This window comes from Rutilus rutilus (genome assembly GCF_951802725.1).
Source record: "Rutilus rutilus genome assembly, chromosome: 6".
NCBI classification, from domain to species: domain Eukaryota; kingdom Metazoa; phylum Chordata; class Actinopteri; order Cypriniformes; family Leuciscidae; genus Rutilus; species Rutilus rutilus.
The window spans coordinates 2,275,298-2,292,873 of record NC_140214.1 but is presented as its reverse complement, the minus strand read 5'-3'; the positions used below and the strand labels follow the sequence as shown (position 1 = coordinate 2,292,873).

At 38.8% G+C, this 17,576-nt stretch overlaps 1 protein-coding gene and 1 long non-coding RNA gene across 2 annotated transcripts in view; both read right to left on the bottom strand.

Annotated features, from left to right (window-relative positions):
* LOC311291445 (uncharacterized protein) overlaps nt 1–17,576 on the bottom strand; it is a gene marked incomplete at its 3' end in the record, with an annotated part of 217,044 nt that overhangs the window by 30,369 nt on the left and 169,099 nt on the right. The gene's annotated exons all lie outside the window — the stretch shown is intronic.
* On the bottom strand, nt 2,492–3,826 carry LOC311292261. Its single transcript, XR_014627700.1, has 3 exons — nt 3,569–3,826; nt 3,005–3,079; nt 2,492–2,754 (listed from the first exon to the last, which is right to left on the bottom strand). It is a non-coding gene; the product is annotated as an uncharacterized lncRNA (long non-coding RNA).

The following is a 17,576-nucleotide window of genomic DNA, read 5'->3' as shown; positions in this document are numbered from 1 at the left end:
CGTTTTGCTACGGTTTCCGGGTTGAAAGTCATGTTTCCTGGAAACGGCGTGCACCGGTGTGCAACGGGGTTTGAGATACGTTTTCTCTTGTTTGGTGGGTGTGTCAGAACTGCAGTCCAGTCAGCAGCAACTTGTATATAAAGCACGCTGTATTAAAGTGAACTCGCACAATGGGTTCGAGGAAAGTAATTTACATGTGTTCGATGCAGCTCGGTATACGCAACAACTGAGGATAGTTTGTCGAAAGTTTTATTGTAAAAAATATAGGATATCAACATAATGATGTAGTTGTTTATATTTTTAGCTTCATTGCAAGTGTATTGGTATAGAAATAAACAATGGTAATTAAGTACTTTTCCTAAAAATGAGAAAGAAAATACAGGGTATTAAAACAGTATGACCTACAAATAAAGTCAGTATGTGAGGCTAAATAGATGTGTTTTTTAGTCTGAATTAGGTAAGATGTGTGCTTCCATTTCAGTTTCAGCAATCCCTTCACTCGATTGGGATGTTCTCTTTTGTTCTGGGCGGCAAGTGCAGTAACTGTAACATCGGGCATATTTTGTAGTATTAAACACATATTTATACCGACTTCATCAGGCTCTGAAAATTCTTCACAAAGAACACAAAGAATGGCCTTCTCAGCTGCCATAGTTGCAACTCTTGCGTCATCATAACAGTGTGTTCAACGCATCACCGTTTCTGTTTAAAAAACGTTGTGCAACGTTTTGTCGGATGTTGGTCATCAAAACATGAAATCTGTATGAAGCATATAAACAAATGACACAAAACGTGTATAAATTCTATATGACTTTAATTTGACTAGCATATGATTCAATATAAGAACTTTAAATGATTTATATATGAATTTTATATGAGTTTTATATATTTCTACTAATACCATACACATTTGCATACTTTTGTCATGTAAAACTCATATAAGTCTTTTAAAAGTATTCATATATAACGCAAAAATCCCCTACAAGTTGTATGTGTGCTATTTAGTATGAAAGTGGCCATAATCGGTCTGATTTTGTATAGGACATGTATTGGCCTTATATGAAACACAGAAGGTAATTCTGGCCGATTTAAGTAAGGAAGATATATGGTTGCTGTATATGAACCATGCAGGTTTTTTTCATATGGGTTGAGAGCCACCAGAGGGCACTCCACATAAGACTATTATCACTCACAAACTACATTTCCCATAACTCACTGCCCAGACTCATCATCACTTATCACTGATCACATTCACCTGTACCTCATTCACTGATTGCATTCACCTGTGTCTCATCATCCTGTTAGTCTCAGTCTATGGCTGCGTCCGAAACCGCGTACTCAATGAGTAGGTACTTATTTTCAATGAGTACTTACTTAACGAGCGCTAAAAGAGTAGGTACTTAAATAGCCAAATCTCGTTGAGTATGAATGCGAACCGGACATCTGCCATGTTGACGTTATCATGTGACCTACGACGCATTATCGCATGCGCAACAACTTAAAAGATTTGAACGACACGTTTAATTCATCTATCTGTAAATATTGATATTGATTAAACTTGCTCATTTTGAAGAAACTGCTGCCCATTTATTTTGTGAATACATTTAGGGTTGATTAAAGTTCTTATATTTAACCCTACTAATGTGACCCACCGTTTTATCCTTACAATATTATTTATTTTTATTACGAAATCCCAAAATGGTCATCTCTTGAATGTTGTTAATTTCTTTATTTTATATCCAAACATTTTTATCCACAAGCAAAAGTGGCTAACTGCTTTGTTTTCCTCCTTTTCTTGTTGAATTTAACACTCGTTTCATCCCTCAGGCCTAGGCCTATAAATATATATATATATATTTTTTTTTAAAATGCATTTTTAAATGTATTATAATGAATTATTTAAGAAAAAATATATTAAAATATTCAACCTTGTACTAGGTTATTTTTTCCTGTGTAAAAAATCTCATATTATGTATGCAAACCCATGATATATATATATACACACCTCATAACATCAGTAACTCAACAGCCCTACCTAGAGCGGGTTTCCTCAGCGTTTGTAATGTCTGCACAAAGGGCAGCTGTGCAAAGATTTGCCTTTGGAGAAAACTGTTGATTTTATACTCAAATTTAAGTATCATTAATATTAAAAATGAATATTACCCCAGAATGAATTGCATTTATATCCCACCCCAAAACATACAATAATAACAACGATAAATGCTGACCAATACTTAATTATATTACTTTTTACTGAAAATAGTAGTAAAAAGTATATAGTGAACATATCTACATTTGCATTCAAACAATTAAATAAAGCATTAATTAAATAATTATATTGTATTTACTGACAACAATGAGAAATATTAATAAATTAGTAAAAGAATGAATGAAAGTCACCATCACACAATAAACAAATGCATATACAAGTCAACACATGAAACAAGCTTTATTCAAACTACAATCATGTATGTGGGCTGAAGGCGCTGAGGTTGTTGCGTGTTGTGTTGTGCTTCACAATCTGAGGCAATAAGGGCAGGTGGAGTGATGGAGGGACTCGTAAGGGCAGGTGGAGTGATGGAGGGACTCGTAAGGGCAGGTGGAGTGATGGAGGGACTCATGAGGGCTGGTGGAGTGATGGAGGGTCTCGTAAGGGCAGGTGGAGTGATGGAGGGACTCATGGCACCATCTCCAGGATTCAGCTCTGGGCTCCTCATCCTCAGCACTCACACCAGCCTGCTGACATTTCAGATTCTACAAAATGCACAAACATAACACAAAAGCAGTCATTTTAACAGCACAATGTCATATGATTTCAGTATTATTTAGAAGACAAAACCACTTTTTTTCACAAACGCCGCCATCATCTTCCCTTGCAGGTCCTGCTCCACCACAAAAGCTGTGCAGCTAATGCACAGAAATCAAGAATCAGAAAAGTGCTGTAATAGCTCTGTTTGAAATTACAATAATTAGTTATTGTTATTAATTTCTGTGGTATACTCACTCAAAGCCTTTGATGGCAGCATTCAGCTTCATGAGCCACTCTCCACCGGATAAACACACATCTGTTCATCTGACCCTGTAACATCCAGACAAGATTCATTACCTCTGTGATTTATGAGCTTGTTTTAACTTTTTATCCAACATAAATGTTCCTCAATTTATCAACAGTACTAATGGACAAATAAAATAGATAACTTATGTTTAGTTACTTTATAGATTTGTTCTACATAATAGCACACATTCATCACTCAGATGTCTATTTCATGTTGTGATGTGCTCTTCTGCAATACTTACTGAAGATTTTCCTGTCAGAAGTAAATAGACATTTAAAATAAGCGTCTTCAGGATGTATATGGTTTATGTAAATCCACTTTAGAGACGTAACTTACGTGTCCTTACTGGAGCTCGCCTGTTAGCTAACGTTATACATAATAAAACGTGTTTTTACAGCAAAATCACAACTATACTACACTGTGTAACGTCTTTACACCTTCAACAATTCAACAGTTTACTCTACAGTAGTTCAACACATGCAATTTTAACACAAGGACCCGTGTTTACTCACATTTGAAAGCACCCGCGTCGCTGATCTCTGCGATGTTTGATAATGACGTATCCTCTCGCGTGGCCTCCTGGGATAGAAAAGTATTCATCTTCGAGCTCTTCAAAATCTGGGTTGAAGCAGTAAGCCATCCGGGAACTTCTCGCCTACTCTTTTATGAGTACTGAGGTTTCGGACATACTACTCCGTTCACGTACTGTTTTCCCCTACTATATAGTAGGAAAGTAGGAATATTCGGACGCACTATAAGTATATGTCCGCCCGAATCTCGCGATAATTGGTACGTCACTCTGGTAATTCTCGCCTACTCTTTTATGGATACTAAGGATTCGGACATACTTATTCGCTCGCCTACTGCTTTTTCCATACTATATAGTAGGGAAGTATGCGGTTTCGGACGCAGCCTATTTATACCATGTTCATTCATTCACTTACTGCGAAGTCTTGTTTGTGTCACACTGCATTTCTGAGCGTTTTCCCTGTTTGTCTCTTGGTCTTTTGGATTTCTTGCCTGTTCCCTGGATTACTCTTTTGCCTCTGACCCCTGCCTGTTTTGATTGTTTGTTTGTTTATTTGTTTGTTTGGACTACCTACCTGTGTTTTGACCCATTGCCTGTACTTTGGATTACGCCTTTGGATTGCCCCTTAAATAGAAGCTGCATTTGGATCTGAACCTTCGTGTCTCCGAGCAGTTCGTGACAGCGGTGCATTTTCTCTTAATTAATTACACACAAATACAGCAAGGGTCTTACTCTCCTCTACTTCTAGAAAATTAAGAACAAGGAATGTACATCAGGTGTGTTTTGCTTTTTTATGTTTTTAATTAATTTATGAAGCCACAAATTTTATCGTTATAGCCTATATTATTGTTACAATAATGCTATCATACTGTATTTTGTGCAGGCAATTACTTACTAAGCTGTAATAGAAAAGCCTGACAATGACTGCTAAATACCGTATTGTCGTATTGTGCCATGTTTCTCACTGACAAGCCTCCAACTCGTAAAGATGGGGCTTAAAGAAAATCCTGAGTTTTAACAACATTGTGGTGGCGTTCATGTGCTTTCATGCTTATTTGTATATTGGAATATTCTTGATCACTCGAGCGTCACTTCACTGCGTCATCACCTGCGCTCAAAGATCAGCCCCATATGTTATATAACTTTAATATGTTGTTAAAGTTTGGTTATATAAGAGATTAATAAATAATAAACATGAAGCAAGATGCCCTGTTGATATATGTGTGATATATGATTTATTTAAACTGCAAATGTAAAGCATAAATTAAAATTATTGTGACAGATGTAAAGGGGGATGAGAATTTATACTTGCGTCAGGTTTCTCGACAAGAAACACTTCCGCATAGGAAACACCTGTGCATCCTCGCTCATGACTCCTGAGAAGTTTGTACGTACGAGGTGGGAAGTCGTGTTTACGACGGCACTGCGTTCAAGTCACTTTTAATGGAGTAAGATGGTGGTGTATTTTCTCTTAATTAATTACACAAGAATACAGCAAGGTTCTTAAACTCTAGTTCTAGAAAACAAAGAAATGTGCATCAGGTGTGCTTTGCTTTTTTATGTTTTTAAATAATTTATGAAGCCACTTTATCTTAGTAAATTTATTTTTACAAATTACATTGTAATATTATAATGCCATCGTATTCTGTGCAGGCAATTAGCTTACTTTTTGTTGTATATAGAAAAGCCAGACAATATCAGTGCTAAATACCTTTAAGTGTGGTATTCCTCCATGTTTCTCACTGACACACACCCAACTCGTAAAGATCGGGGCTTAAAGAAAATACGAGCTTCCCACTCATAGTTACTACATTGTGTTCATGTGCGTTCAACTTGTAAATACGATCTTCACGAGATGACTTGAACGCACCATGACTCCTCAGGAAGCTCCTAACTCCTCGATCCTCGCGGTGCAATGAGAGAATTGAGATGTCCTTCAAGATGGCTGAGCTCGATCGGTTTCTGGGTCATAGGATGGAGGAGCGAGGAGACGAGGAGAGATATTGAGAAGCACACCTTGAGTGTAACTCTGCACCATTTAGTATACGAGCAAATCAGTCCCGCTTAATAACATCAGCTAGGAGTACCTGATCCACTCCAATAAAACCAGACACTCGCTGCTTGGTGGCGGTAATTCAATGCTGTTACATCGTTTTATGGCCCCTGACACGTAACTTGTGTGAGATGAATCTCTGGAATGTGATGAACCGAAAATTGGGTCTGCTCCTGATCGTGATCTGAATGAACCATAAGCAGAACTTCCCACAGACCATGAAACAGATCCATCATCTCCACTCACTATAATAATGAAAGCAGAGAGCAGATCAGAAGAACATTTACAACATTAATACATTTGACAGACACTTTTATCCAAAGCAACTGGCATGGCATTGAAGGAATATATTCATCAGTTCATGTGATTGTCAGATGGTCAACTTTATGTCAACTCTAAATGAGTCAGGTAATGGAGGATTCACTTCATTGCAGAAATTTGGTTCACACAGAAACAGAACATATATGATTTGTTGATGAATACGGTGATTATGCAATTACTCTTTTTAGTTTAAATTTAGTTTATGCTTTGTATTATCTTTATGTTACCCAAGTAATGATGATGTGAAAACATTTATTGAAATGATGGAATATTGAAAAGAAAAACTATGTACAAAAATTATACCAATTGCTATTAGCAAGTATACTTAACCATGTTAAAGGAGTTTGTCTCTCCAGCCTTATATACGTATGTGAAGAAAAACAATTAAATTGTGAGATTTGTATGCGGAAAGTGTATAATTGAACAATACAAAGTGATTACAGAACTATAACACCGGAAAGAGTAAATCAAGAATGGTCTTAGATATTGCAGGACCGTTGAACCCTAGATCTAAAGTAGGTAATAAATATATATTAGTGGCAATGGATGGTTTACAGAATGAATTTGGGCAAAACATTTAAAAGAAACAAAAGAAAATGCAATAATTATTTCAGTATAGAGGAGTTAATGATTGCCTGGGGACATTTTGAAGATTTTCTAACCAGAAAACATTTAATCTTGACTTGTCCTTGAGAGACGCTCCAGAGAGCAATGGTATCGCTGAAAGGGCGACAGGCACTATCAAAAAAAGTTGTGAAATGGGATCAGCACACTGAAGAACTGATGTTTTATGTTAATTTTACAGAGATTAAATGAAAGACTGCAGCACTGGAGAAGCAGCCAGAGGACTGTTGCCAAGTAGGAGACGACGTCTGGATCAGGTTGGACAATAAAATGACAAATAAACCATTTAAAGATTTAATTACTAAAAAAGATCAAATAATTAAGATATTGATAAACATACTGTAGAATTATCTGAAAATGGCCTCTGGAATAAAATGAATTTGGTCATTTTTAGAAAATAAGGAGCCAAAGAAAGAAATTTAGCAAGAAAATCATCTACAAGTTAATGACCAGAAGAGGATGAGTCGGGGGCTTTTTGCAGAAATCCACTATCATCTCCACTGTTTTGTCGATGTTAAGCTCCAAGTTACTGACTGCACACCAGGACTCCAGGAGACTGACCTCTCTGCGGTAGGCTGACTCGTCGTTGTTGGAGATGAGGCCTATTATGGTGGTGTCGTCCGCATATTTGATGGTTTTGACAGAAGGGTCTCCAGAGGTGCAGTCGTTGGTGTACAGTGAGAATAGCAAGGGGGACAGCACACAACCTTGGGGAGCACCAGTGTTGACTGTGCGGGGCTGTGAGAGATGTGAGCCCAGCCTGACATACTGAGTCCTGTTGGTGAGAAAGTCTGTAATCCATGAGCAGAGGAGGGGGTGAATGTTTAGATGGCTCAGTTTGCTATGGAGGAGGTCAGGGATGATGGTGTTAAAGGCAGAGCTGTAATCCACAAACAGGAGTCTTGCGTATGTGTTCCGATTGTCCAGGTGTTGTAGAATGAAGTGAAGTGCAATGTTGATTGCATCGTCAACTGAGCGGTTGGGTCTATATGCAAATTGAAGGGGGTCCATGAGGTGTTCGGTGGATGCTTTGAGATAAGAGAGCCCCGCTCCCACGCGGAGCTTCGAACCTAGTGCAAAACACATTGAACTTATCTGGTAGATTGGGGTCGTTGGAGGCTGGTGGGGGGGCTTTTTGTAGCCCGTGGCAGATTGTAGGCCGTTCCAGACAGCTCTGATGTTCTTATCCCCGACCTGTTGTTCAATCCTGGCCTTATACAGCCTCTTAGCATGCTGGATGGCTTTGCTGAGTGCGTATTTGGCCTTGGAGTAGGCAGCCTTGTCTCTGCTCCTGTGGGCCGCCTCCTTCTCTCTCCTCCGTAGCCTTACTTCCTTATTGAACCATGGCTTACTATTCCCATAAATGACAATAGATTGTCTGGGAATGCAAAGTTCCTCACAGAAGTAGATGTAGGTCGAGCATGTGTCTACATACTCAAAGTTATTGCATGCCAATTTAATAGTTTCCCAGTCTGTAATGTCAAAGCAGGCTTGTAGTGTTTCAATTGCAGCGGGTGTCCATTTCTGTACAGCCCTCTTAATCGGGTTTTTGTTTTTTGAGTAGAGACCGGTATGTGGGGATGAGTTTAATCACAGCATGATCGCCATTGCCTAGAGGCGCATGCGCACAAGCACGATATGCCTCTTTGATGGAAGAATAGCAATGATCAAGAGTCCGTTCTCCCCTGGTGGCACAGCGCACCAACTGATGGTATTTTGGAAGTTCAGATCTCAGATCAGTGTGGTTGAAATCACCCATGACAATTACAGTGGAGTTAGGGAACTTATTCTCCACTTCCGTAATATGATCAGCTAAAAGCTGCTGCGCTGTGTCGGCATGAGCCTGTGGCTGAACGTAAACACACGCAAGGATAATGGATGATATTTCCCTAGGTGAGTAAAAAGGTTTGCAGTGTATGGCCAGCAATTCCAGATCGGGGGAACATAATTCAGCAATGACTGTTAAATCGCTGCACCACTCGTTACTCACATAAAAGCAGACACCTCCACATTTTGTTTTCCCGGTGGCTGTCACATCTCGGTCTGCTCTAAAGAGCTGATAGCCGGGCAGGTTCACCGCCGAGTCAGGAATATTGGAGTGAAGCCAGGTTTCCGTAAAGCAGAACGCAGCAATATGGGAATAGTCCTTGTCCGTCTCCAACCGAAGTTGGAGCTCATCCAGCTTGTTGCTGAGTGATCTCACGTTAGCCAGTACTAGTCCAGGTAAAGGTGCACGGAACCCTTTCTTCTCCAAGCGGCGACGGCAGCCGGCTCGATTACCCCTCGCTCTGCTGCGGGGGAGTAGCCTCCATGGACGAGCTCTCAAGTGTTTGTATGGGCTACAATCCGTGGAGTTTCTGAGGATATCCGAATGAAGGCCCTGCAAATCAGGGCGGCAACTAAGGGATGATGTTGCACTGATGTTTAGTAGTTCATCTCGGGAGTAGGTAATTTTCATAATGGCACCGCACGATAGACATAGACACGGACAAACTTTTCCTCCTGCACGAGATCTCCACAGCCGCCACACAAGCGCCGCTCTCCAAAAGGTCGGAAGACCAAAGTTTCATGTGGAGCATTCGGAGATATTTTTTTCCTGAATTACCGTTTGAATTGTGCTAAATAAGTTGCCTTATCTGTTCTGAAAAGCGTTCCGGGCATTAAGCTGACATAAAACAACACTTTAATAAAACGAAAAAACTATCCAATGATGAAATGTTTTCTGTGTTGACACAAATCTTGGATGTCCAAAAGTTTCTGTGCCACTAGATAATCGTATCTCTGCTATCAAACTACAAAAATGGCCGAACGGGGTGGAGTTGAACCGAGTGTGACCTCTGCAACCTGGAGAGGGGGCGGGGTATGAAGTGTCTCATTTGCATTTAAAAAGACCGCACCAAAACGAGTTGCTCTCAGACGCACATCAGAAAAGGGGTAGAAAAGGGGCCTGTGGAGCTATAATAATGAGGAATTCAGACCCAAGCACTGCAGTTCCGCTTTATATAGACCACAAATGTATGATTTATATGTAAAAAGGAACGATTTAAAAGCATGATATGTCTCCTTTAACTGACAAGCCTTTCACTAAAGATCACTCAGCAAGCATAGACTACATGTGCAAACTAATGAATGACATTCATTATCACATTAAGTTATTTTTCAGCGTAATAGGTTTATCAATTCAGCACTGAAATGCTCATTAATAAAGAATACCTACCTCCTGACATAACTGTCTGTTCATAGGCACGAAAAACTGTGGCCTTGGTGTAATGAGAGGGCATGCAGCAACTTGATATCAAAACGTTTGTAGCCAGGGACTCGACCTGGAAGAACCAGTCCGCGAAGCTCCGCGAAGTTGGCGATGAATGATACCACACGACAGATGTCATCATGCGTGAGCAGGCGCTTGTCTGATTTCTGACGGCCACCGGATGTTTTTACACGGGGGGTCAACCCATGTTCTTTGTAATGCTTCAGGAGAGCTGTCAACTTTTTTTGGCTTATGCTAAAATAAAAACAAGAACAACCCACTGTCACTAAAATGCAGAGCAATGCATTTCGCCATAATAGCTAGTTCTGAATTAAGAGCTGCTTACATTTTTAGAGTTACTTACCAAAGTAAAAACTTGAATGTCTCTCGACAGACTCTCTTGCCATTAACGTAATTGTCTGTCCTTTGGTGCTGACGCTCTTGCTGCACTTTCTTCTTTGAGCATCTTGCCATCTTGGAATTGTGAAAGTGGCAACTCAGTTTCCCCAACAGGACCAGGGCCCGTATCCCTAAAGAATTTTTGTGCAAAAAGTGGCTCCTAGCGTCCAAATTCTAAGAAAATTCTCAGAGTCATGATGTTTTCTTAGAATTTCCCCTAAAAGTGACACGAAAATCCCAGTTAATATAAAAGCTATTCCTCAAGATTCCTAGTGCTTAAAAGGGCTCCTAAGGCGAGATCTGCTAAGAGCAGGGAAGAGGACTTTTAGTGGCTTAGGAGTGCCAAATTTTCCTTGTAACATACCTTTATGTTCGTTCACCAACTGGGCCAGCAACAAACCTTGCTCCTCAGTCCAGATCGGCTTGCGATTCCTTTTTTTCTCCATTTTCTGTGTTTGTAGGATATTTGTTAACAAGCCTTCATAAATAGACCAGCCAGCAATCACAGACATTGATAAAAGCTGAGCCGTGTTACCCTCGTTAAGACCACACTGAGTTGTAACGTTGCAATTTCTACTTCATTAAGGACAGCCCCTTGAGATAGGCCATCTTGTTTTCAATGGGGTCCATATGGGAGTGAAAGTACAAAATATGCCAGCTAGGATATTAATATGAGCAAATAAGACACGAATCATTATTTGAACAGGGTGTAATGAGCTTAAGTTTTCACATATTTTAGATTCTAATGTTAGGCTATAACCCCTACAGCTTACTATTCATTTTCCAGATATTTTCTTGAATGTGAAATATTATTTACAATTACAGTCTGCATAAGATTAGAGTGTATAATTATGTTTATTGATTTGAGGGTACATCCTTTGCTCATTATCACCAAAAGTTCATTTTCATCAAACTTGTAGGATCAACCAATCACGGCTTTTGAAATGATGACTCATACCTAGCATCGGGGTCAACCACACATCCTCACTAAGATAGGATTTTCCATCCATTCCTTGCTCAGAGTTACTCATTCACTGAAAATGTTCTGGAATAGCTTCTAAGCTAAAACTCCTGGCAAGGAATTTTTAGGTTAAGTTAGGAGCTCTCTGAGAGGATTCTCAGAATCTTTAGGGATACGGGCCCTGGTCTTTCTCGTATTCGGTGAGAGAGGCCATAGACAGACGTATCTCGTAAACAAAATCTTCATCAAATGACCGAAAACACGGCTCTCCATCGTTGAGTTTACACCCTTTACAGCAAAATGCATGTATTTTTGCTAACTCGTCATCTCGCTCACTACTAACTGCTTCACAACTAGACATGACCCTATTAACTTTCCCGACATCAGTCAGAGGCTGTTCAACGTTTTCATCATCGTCGTGATCCTCTTCCACAGGGCTGTGCACTTTTGCTGTCGCTGTCATCAGTGGATGACACGTCTCCAGATCCCAAAAAATCACTGACTAGCCTTAGCCACTCTTGCTGACCAGCAGCAGAGCTTAGGTTAGAAGCCTCCAGTTCAATGCTTTGGCGACTTTGCTCTCTTTTGACAGCGACATTTCTCAAATTAATAATATCCGAGGAGATCTGCTAGCTTGTTTACACAGAGCGCTGCGAGTCTGACAGGAGGATGGCTGGACCAATCGCGTGCCGGTCAGTCAAAACGGGGCTTCCCATTGACAAATGATCAGCGATTGTGTACATTTCTAAGTTTTTTGATTGGTTCTATACAACGTGTAACAACATATTTGGAGAGCAGAGATAGTGACGTTTCAGGGTATACCCGGGAAATGCTCAGAGGTGACGAGAGGAGTTGAGAAAAACAATGTTCATTTCCAGCGAAAAATTCAGTGGAACGGCTTTTTCACGCCTGGTGAAGTTGTGAATCGTGAGCTCATTAGCAAGGCTATTATTGGTCATCTCATCTGGGCTCCTGTAGGTGACGTTAGATTGGTTAGCATCTATTTTGTATACCAAAACAATGGCCGTGTCAACGCCTACAACAACCACGCCTGACGAGGAGTTCGAAATGTACACTCCTGACAATTTGAAAAGCAACGGCAACGTGTGGCTCTACTTTGGGTTCCCAAAGAAACAGGGAAAAATCACGAGTAAGGACAAAGTGATGTGTAAAATATGTAGGACCAAACTCACATATCACGCGACAACGTAACTGAAAACGTGACCGTGTGTTTTTCTGAAAACATCATTGTCTGCCTATTGACATTGACTGATACACTGCCCTCTGGTGGACAGAACATATACAACTTAAGTTTGATACCAATATAGGTCTTACTGAAGGCATTTAATGGTCAAAATATTTATAAATATTCAAATATATTCAAATATTAATATTAATAAACAAATATGCTAATGACGAACATGATTTTTGGGCAAAAGTCAAAGCCCTAGTGCTTATACATGTGGCGACTGTTTACATCAGAGTGCGCACGTGTTTTGCGCAGCATATACGCAGTGTTTTGAAGCGGTTGATGGAAAATAAGCTAATTGCACATTCTAAAAATCTAAATTCGGATCTATTATTTTACAGGGTATTTTGAAGTGCCAGCGATAACAATATCGTGCATATTCATTACCGTGATTTATCGCATTACCGAATACCGGCACGTCTACTCCGAAGTCCGAAGTCTTTTGTATTTTACAATGGGTAAATCTCCAGTTGACACTGGTGATTGTTGTCTGAACCTTTCTGGATCCGCCATTAAATTGATAAGTTTAATTATGTCAAGTGCTGTGAGAAAAGGCTATAAATCTCCACCTCCAACATCCTCACACTCATAACCTAGCCGAGACTCTTCTTTATGTGGACAGATGTGACGTAATGACGCAAAGACATGCTCAAATTTCCCGTGGAAATCCACCAGTACCACTGGAATTAAAAACATTATTACAAGCATTACCGTTTTGAGCTAAGGCAAGCAGATAGTTTTGGACACTGGCTGGTTATGTACTTGCTCAAATTTATTTTGGTAATTTTTAACCCAAAAAAGTTACGGACTGCAGCTTTAAGTAAGAACTTGCGGACGGCTGGTGCAACCTTTCCCAATCACAAACAGTTTTAGGATTGTTTCCAGCTTATTTAACGCTGTGATCCCATCTCAAAATACCAGGGGCCTGTTTCAGAAAGGAGGTTAAGTGAAAACTCTGAGTATGTTAACCCTGAAATGAGGGAAACTCTTGAGTTTTCTGTTTCAGAATGGGAGGTATGTTAAACCTGAGAAAGCAGTGTAAGTCAAGCCCGTTTCTGAAAGAGAGGTAACTTATACCAAAATATGCAGACCTCTTGTTGTCTGGCGCTGTTGCCATGGTGACTCATAATATCTGCGCTCCATTGATAATGGCTTTTTATAGTTGTGGTGCACGCGCTTAACTCTGAGTTAAAACTTCAACTCTGAGTTGACTTACTCTGAGTTGGTTGAACCTCCTTATTGAAACAGGCCCCAGGTGTAAACTATTCAACCACTATATTTAGGCCTAATGTAAATACACTTCATGATAATACAATGAGAGGACTGCACTTTGTCGGTTCTGATGCCAAACTTTATTTTGGCTTTGTTTCAAGTATGCTGAGAGCATTGTATCGTCAGTATTGTGTATTGATCCGAATCATGTATCGGTGTATCGTTACTAAGTGTATTAAATGTAAATTTCAAGATCATAGAGATCATTTAGGCATCATCACACTCACCAATATGCTTCATGTTCCCTTATGTTGGCCGCAAAATTATGAAGTGAACATGTATCCTTCACAATGCATTACAGTGAAATGTTGATTTTAAATATAACCTTATATCTGTCTGATTACAAGTGAAAAAAAAACATGTCAGTCTCTTGTAATTTATTAACATCTCCTGCAGAGCCGTATGACCAATAGTTTAAATCACAGCATTTTTTTTCATTCTTTTTTTTTTTTAAGCATGACTGGGTGTTAACCACATTTTCTACTGATTGAGAGAGGAAATACTGCAGTAAATCGACTTACAATCCTCTATTTTACTGTCATGAGGGAATATTGTAGAAAAATTCCACACTAGTAATACAGGTTTGCAAGGCTGTTTTACAAAGAGGTGCCTTTTGGAAAATTAATTTGTGGCGGGCAGTGATGATATTGTGAACCAATGTATGGGAAACACTGTAATATAATTTGACAGCTATCTATTATAGTTTAACCTATCCATCTTCACCGTCACGCTAAGTAACACATACAGCTGTGCCCCATCACAGTGCAAAACTGAAAATGGACCCTCTCAAACAGTGTCGCGCCGCATTCCGAACGTTGTTGTAAGCAACATAAGCATGTACACCAATATTGCGATATATTAAAAATTAATATCATAACAAAAATAAACTGAGAAGAGGAGGAAAATGGCAGCCTTCAGCATGAGGCTTCAGTCTGTCTGAGACGATAACATAATACATAATGAATTTGTTCTTCACTCGCTGAAATGATCACGGAAACCGAGTGAAATACTTTACACTACATGCTAAAGAGAAAAACACCAATCCAATTGAAAAACTTTACCAGGTTAGGACATTTTTGAAAGATGATACTTTTTACAAGATTTGTTACATTTAATTACCCATTTGCAAATTCATATAAATCTGAGATTAAAAAAGAGGATTTATGAAGAAAGTTAAAAATATATATTTTTTTCCCACAAAATAATCAAAAAAGTCAATGTTAATTATAAAGCAATATGATTTCAGGGTTTCTGTAGGGATCTTCAATTTTAATGCTTTTTAATGCCTTTTTAGTGCAGTCAGTTGATTTAAAAAAATAACATTTTTCCGCAATTAAAAACACTTACATTTGTTTAGGTTTATATTAGTTTATATATTTTATAATGTAATAATTTCACAGTTAATCTACAAATGAATGGCATAAAGGCCAGTCTCACTGATACTAATACAGCTATTGATATCTGGATAAAACTTATTTCTCCCCCCTAATTTTAAACATTAATTATAGCCATCCAACATTACAGTGTAATTGAAAGCTATACATTTTTTAACATTAGGCTTCTTGACAACTTTTAATTTAAGTGAACTTAAACAATCCTCACATAAACCTATAATAAATGTCATATTTACCTTTGCCCTTCCTGTCTAACAGGTAGTACATATACAAAAATGTAATACAGTTATCAAACAGTCTGCACAGCAAATTATAGATTAAATATATTAAAGCTACAAGAGCTCTTTAGTCAATAGCAGTGAGTAATTTTCTCTGTTTACTGACAGAAAGCTTTATTGGCTGTTGTCCCTTTAAGAGCAGCCGCTGCACGACACGCGCCTCATTCTCTCACAACTCTTTGCGTTCATTTAATACTTTATTTCACTAATTTAAGAATGCTCCTATGTTATGAGGATACTCACAGAACAGACATTTTGCCATAATTGTGTGTTATTGTTCGTTCAAAAAAGGACCGTTTTCTGGCAAGCAGTCTGTGCGCACGATACTGACGCGCGTCTTTCTGTGTGTGTGTGTGTGTGTGTGTGTGTGTGTCAGGACATTCACAGGCAGCGCGTTTAAAAGCATTTACATGAATAAGAGCGGGATCATATAATGTAACGCTACCCAAAGGATGACACAAATGAACGAATGCTGTGTTTTGCGTCAAATATTTTAACGCGTTAAACTGGACAAAAAATAATCTCATGCATTGACGGGTTAAAATAACGCAAAGTGAGCTTCAACAGCTACCCAACTTAAATACCTTTTTACAAATGCTGCAAAATCCTTTTTAATTTTGACCACCGACGGGCTGCAACCATGTTCTAAATTGTTTGTCTTCCTTGCACTTTCCCAGTTTTCTGGTCTAGTCTTATTCCTGTTGTCCCTGCTTTTCAAAATGACTCAATGACTGGCGTCACCTCCGCAATTTTGCTTCGGCCGGAGGCAATCACCAAACTGGTTCCGCGTGTTTATCACACGAACGTACATATTTTGCGACAGCAAATAAAAATGATTAATTATTAATTAATTTGATATACTTCAAGTTTTCTTAGTGTCTCCATGCTTATCATGCTTCTTTGATCTTCTTGGGAAAATGTTTGAGATCATGGTCACACCAAGTGCTCCTCTGGTTCCTGAATGTTCCACAGACTCCGGGATGGACCACAAAGACCCGAATCCTGTTCTGTGATATGAGACTTTTGAGCGTGATGCGCTAAACACTGAATCGCTGTCTGTTCCTGATAGTGAACTTAATGAACCATAAGCAGAACTTCCCACAGACAATGTGTCCGACCGCTCATCTCCACTCACTGGGGAAAAAACAAATATTTAAATCAGTAAAAGGTTTGAAACTCTTATAGAACAAAATTCTGAGATTTAAAACTTTCAAAATGTTCCTAAAAAGAATGCAGCCTATTGGTAATCATTACAACATTATACAAATACTTTATTAATCAGACTGTATTTAACATGTTTTGTCCCTGTTTTATCCATGAAATATCTTTATTACAAGCCTGATTGCTTTAATGCAATCATTTAGCAATCAAGTTGACCATATAGATGTATAGAGAAGAAGAAATGTTCAGTATAAACAGGTGCTTAAACTCCAGAAAATGTTGATCATCAACATAAGATCAAACTAAATATTATATGTGCTTTTTTATTTTATTTCATATCAGGTTTGCATTTATTGTCATAAATTCAATTATCAAAAATTGAGAAAATGGAAGGAGATGTAGGTTAGAAAGGGTCCAAATTTTATTATGGGGGAAAATATGTGGTGACAAATTTACGACAATGTAGACTAAATATTATATTTTAACAACAAAACAGATGCTATTCATGGAAACCATGAGCTCTAATGCTGTAAAGAAGGTCACAGGGAGACCAAAATGTACTGAAAGTGCCAAATAAAACAAGACACTCACTGCTTGGTCGTGGCAATTCCATGCTGTTATATCGTTTTATGGCCCCTGACTCGTAACTTGTGTGAGATGAATCTCTGGAATGTGATGAACCCAAAATTGGGTCTGCTGATCGTGATCTGAATGAACCATAAGCAGAACTTCCCACAGACCATGAATCAGATCCATCATCTCCACTCACTATAATAATGAAAGCAGAGAGCAGATCAGTAGAACATTTACAACATGCATTTGACAGACACTTTTATCCAAAGCAACTGAGGGAACAATGAAGGAATATATTCATTAGTTCATGTGATTGTAATTAATTTAGATGGTCAACTCTAAATGGGTCAGGGAAGGAGGATTCACTTCATTGCAGAAATTTGGTTCACACAGAAACAGAACATTAGGTATATGATTACAATGTTCAATGTTGTTTCAATACCTGGTCAGTATCTG